The sequence below is a fragment of the Schistocerca gregaria genome, unplaced genomic scaffold (genome assembly GCF_023897955.1).
Source record: "Schistocerca gregaria isolate iqSchGreg1 unplaced genomic scaffold, iqSchGreg1.2 ptg000846l, whole genome shotgun sequence".
In the NCBI taxonomy this organism is placed as follows: domain Eukaryota; kingdom Metazoa; phylum Arthropoda; class Insecta; order Orthoptera; family Acrididae; genus Schistocerca; species Schistocerca gregaria.
Genome location: NW_026062210.1, coordinates 30,001 through 35,000, shown reverse-complemented (window position 1 = coordinate 35,000; position 5,000 = coordinate 30,001). Strand labels below are relative to the sequence as shown.

General features: G+C 52.4%; 1 pseudogene; it reads left to right on the top strand.

The window, feature by feature from the left end:
- Nucleotides 1–5,000, top strand: part of LOC126322896 (large subunit ribosomal RNA) — a 10,334-nt pseudogene that overhangs the window by 1,722 nt on the left and 3,612 nt on the right.

Below are 5,000 nucleotides of genomic sequence, written 5' to 3'. Positions count from 1 at the left end.
AGCCCTGACGAGTAGGAGGGTCGCGGCGGTGGGCGCAGAAGGGTCTGGGCGTGAGCCTGCCTGGAGCCGCCGTCGGTGCAGATCTTGGTGGTAGTAGCAAATACTCCAGCGAGGCCCTGGAGGGCTGACGCGGAGAAGGGTTTCGTGTGAACAGCCGTTGCACACGAGTCAGTCGATCCTAAGCCCTAGGAGAAATCCGATGTTGATGGGGGCCGTCATAGCATGATGCACTTTGTGCTGGCCCCCGTTGGGCGAAAGGGAATCCGGTTCCTATTCCGGAACCCGGCAGCGGAACCGATATAAGTCGGGCCCCTCTTTTAGAGATGCTCGTCGGGGTAACCCAAAAGGACCCGGAGACGCCGTCGGGAGATCGGGGAAGAGTTTTCTTTTCTGCATGAGCGTTCGAGTTCCCTGGAATCCTCTAGCAGGGAGATAGGGTTTGGAACGCGAAGAGCACCGCAGTTGCGGCGGTGTCCCGATCTTCCCCTCGGACCTTGAAAATCCGGGAGAGGGCCACGTGGAGGTGTCGCGCCGGTTCGTACCCATATCCGCAGCAGGTCTCCAAGGTGAAGAGCCTCTAGTCGATAGAATAATGTAGGTAAGGGAAGTCGGCAAATTGGATCCGTAACTTCGGGATAAGGATTGGCTCTGAGGATCGGGGCGTGTCGGGCTTGGTCGGGAAGTGGGTCAGCGCTAACGTGCCGGGCCTGGGCGAGGTGAGTGCCGTAGGGGTGCCGGTAAGTGCGGGCGTTTAGCGCGGGCGTGGTCTGCTCTCGCCGTTGGTTGGCCTCGTGCTGGCCGGCGGTGCAGGATGCGCGCGCCTGCGCGGCGTTCGCGCCCCGGTGCTTCAACCTGCGTGCAGGATCCGAGCTCGGTCCCGTGCCTTGGCCTCCCACGGATCTTCCTTGCTGCGAGGCCGCGTCCGCCTTAGCGTGCTCCTCCGGGGGCGCGCGGGTGCGCGGATTCTCTTCGGCCGCCATTCAACGATCAACTCAGAACTGGCACGGACTGGGGGAATCCGACTGTCTAATTAAAACAAAGCATTGCGATGGCCCTAGCGGGTGTTGACGCAATGTGATTTCTGCCCAGTGCTCTGAATGTCAACGTGAAGAAATTCAAGCAAGCGCGGGTAAACGGCGGGAGTAACTATGACTCTCTTAAGGTAGCCAAATGCCTCGTCATCTAATTAGTGACGCGCATGAATGGATTAACGAGATTCCCGCTGTCCCTATCTATCTCGACCAGCCAGCCTCTCCTTCCCAAGTGCCCCTGCCCGCCTTCTCGTGGTGGAGCTGTTAAGCCTTCGGGCGACTAAAGGGCAGGGGGGCGACGGTGTGCTGAACATCTTGCACACCGGTTCCGGCGGCTGCACTCTTCGCGGCGGGAACCTGGCCCAAGTCGGCGAAGGTCACCCGCCTTGCCCCTGGATATCCGGGGCATGATCCGCCAAGCCGGGGCGTGGTGACATGTCCCCGGTTAGGTTAGATGGGTCCAAACCCCTGAATGTCTGGGGGACCGGCCCGGCACCTGAGTAGGACCGGGTCTTTAGCCTTTGGTGGGAACTCGGCCTAGTAGGGGGCGAAGGACGGAGGGTGAATCCGCTCTCCCGGAATGCGGGTGGCATTCGTCGGCAAGGGAGCGGGTGAAAACCTCGATGGTGCAGCCGTCGAAGAGGACTAGTGCGCTGTACCCACGGCGTGCTAAACCTGGCAGCTCTGTTGTGGAAAGCTCTTGGTCAAGGGGCGGGACCGGTGAGCGAGCTGCATTTAGCCTCCCCCCATGCCAGAGAGGCCGGTCCGGGGAAAGAGACGGGCCTCCATTTTTCACTCTCTAATTCGTCAATATGGCTGAAAATGTAGAGAGTGATAATGCGCTCGAGGGCGATTCGATGATGGAGGAGAATTTGACTGTCGCTGAGCGACACACGCGCTTTTTGAAGTTGCTGGATTCTAGTGTTAAAAACGGTAAGATCAGCAACTACGCGATTAATCACATTAGGGACTGTGTAGCTCGATGGGCGATGGCCCACTCACAACTTGAGGGTCGGTTGTTGGAACTAGAGAAAGAGAATGAGCGTCTCAGAGGTCAGCCCGCAGTGGCACGGTCTTATGCCGCGGTTGCGGGTGCCCCTGCGGCTAAAGCACCGTCGGCAAGGGAAACAATTGAGCACAATATTAAAAAGACATACCCGACTGTATTTATTAAACCAAAGGCAGGCGAGGATATACGTGCTGTTAAGACTGCTTTCGAAAAATGCATTAATCCCAAACGTGACAAAATTAAAATTAACACGGTCAGGACTGCTAAAAATGTACTAATTGTTGAGACAGCTACACAAGAAGATAGTCAAAGAATAATGGCAAATCAGGAATTGATGGAGAAGGTTAAGTGTGAACCGCCAAGGAAACGCAGGCCTTTGATGTGCCTGTATGATGTTCCTACTCATATGAATGCGGACAGCCTGTTGGATGCGATATATACACAGAATTTTGATGTGTCTATGACGAGGGAGGAGTTTGACAGTCAGTTCAGGTTGCGATTTAAAGTAGGGCCGAGGGAGAAGCTGACTGTGCATCATGTGGTGGAGGTTTCACCTGAACTTTGGAAGCCATTAACAAGAATCGGGAGGTTATATGTAGGATACTCTGCACTAAACATTAAGGATTACTTGGCGGTGCCACGATGCACCAAGTGCCAAGACTTAAATCATACAAACAAATATTGCAGTGAAGATCAGTCTGTATGTGCTCACTGCGGGCTGGTGGGGCATGAAAGGAGGGACTGCCCTAACAAGGACAGACCTCCTGTGTGCATACCATGTAAGAAACGTGGTAGGAAGTGTGGAGGACCGAAGGATTGCCCCACCTACCGAATGTTCTTAGACAGGATTGTACAGAGGACAGATTATGGCGACCCGTAAGGCGCCAAAGAAAAAATCACCTAGTAAAGAAAAGAGGGACGCAGAGAGGGGTAGGTTAATTTATAAGGCTCTGTCCACAGGTTCTTTACTCTGCTCCGACGACGTTCGGGGTTCCACGGGCAGTCTGATGGTGGAGGTCGGCGTCCAGACGGAGGTCGACTTGGAGGCAGCTATGGGTCGGCTAACTTGTCGGCCATTGAGTGCCAGTGTGGAGGAGTCTGTGATCCAAGATTTCTCAAATCAAGACCGACATGGTGTGTCTTTAGTCCCTATTGAAGTCGGAGGTGGTGGTGGTAGTGAAGGTTCAGATGTAAATATTGTGAATGTTACCGATGTAAAATGTGTAAATAGTGATGGTGGTGGTGTATCTTACAATGCAGTTGGTCCAGGTGACACCTATGATAATTTCGACCTCAAGTTGCGATTGTCAAGGCTTGAAGAGCCTGCATTGTTAACTGTTGCACTGAGGCAGCTTGTTAGAACAGAGCATAGGGGTGGGGAAGATATTACTTACCCAGCCTTGGAGGATGTTGACTGCATTCATTTGCATGCTGCTAATATTCCAACGCAACCTGATGATCTAAAACTTTTGGTGGAGAAGGTGTTTGCTAGAAGGGGCCGGAAATTTGATATAGAAAAAATTTACAGAGATATGGTCAAGATGTATGGACGAAATGTCTCGGATTTTTCGAAGCCTTGGCCCGCTAGCCGCCTTCATGTTTTCTATCCCCCTGGTTAATGGGGCGATTCAGGTTGCTGCAGATTAATGCTATGCGCAGCCATCTGGTTGCGCAAGAGCTGAGAAAGATAGCGGAGGAAGAGTTACTGGATATTCTTGTGATCCAAGAGCCGGCCTCCTGTGCTGGTCGGATTCCCGGATTTCCTGCGTCCGCGCAAGTGGTTTCCTCAGGGGAGAATCCTATGACTGCTGTTGTAGTGCTGAATAAACTGATCAAGACCACTGTTTTAACACAATTTTGTAATGAACATGTGATTGTGGTGCAACTTAATTTGTTGACGAATTTAGTTTTCATTGTTAATGTATACTGTCAATTTCGGCAGCATATAACTGGATTTTTGGATCAGTTGGACTGGATACTTAGAACTTTACAAGGCAAGTCTGTAATAGTCTGTATGGATGCGAACGCCAAGTCTCCTCTGTGGCACAGTGCGGAGCAGGATGAGCGGGGTGTCGAGCTCGAGAACTTGATTATGCAAATGCATCTTGATGTGATGAATCAACCTGGACACCCACCTACCTTTTCAGGGAGGGCGGGTGCTGTTTCCAATATTGATGTGACTTTGGCAACTCAGAGCTCGGCACCGCACGTTTGTGACTGGAGAGTTGTTGACAATCTCACAGTGAGTGACCATAATTGTATATTCTTTGAGTATTGTACTGAGGTTGTGGAAGATACTGGGGATTGGGAGGAAAGGTATAATTACCGGAAAACTGATTGGGACCGACTATCACAGGAGTTTCGTCCTCCAGGGCTGGGCTCTGAGGCGGAAATACAGAATGTGGATGATGTGGTTGCCGATCTGCTGGCATCCATTGAGGCGGCTATTGCTGCAGCAGTCCCCCGGGTGGCGAGGTATGTTCGCACGCAGGCTACTCCGTGGTCCCCAGAACTGACCGCGCTCAAGCGCTCTGTCAGGAGGGCGCGGAGTAACTATCAAAGGAGCTTTGGGCATGAAGAGAGACAGTTTCACTTGAGGAGGTATCGCCGCCTGAAGGATAGATACCAGCAAGCTATTCAGCAGGCAAGGAGGCAATCATGGCAGAATTTCGTTAACGAGCAGCTCGGTCTGGACCCATGGGGGGTTCCATACAAGCTTGTGAGAGAGAAGATCAGATCTCCAGGGATGCTGTCAACTTTGCGGTTGGAAGATGGCCGGTGTACTACAACGTGGGAGGAAACTGCTAATGTACTGCTGAACGTTTTGCTACCAGATGATGTTGAAGAAGAGGATACGGAGGAGCAGCGAAGAACACGACAAGCATTGTTGGAGCCATATGTGAATGAAGTGCACGTTTACCCCTTCTCTGTAGAGGAGGTGGTGGCTGCACTTCATACAT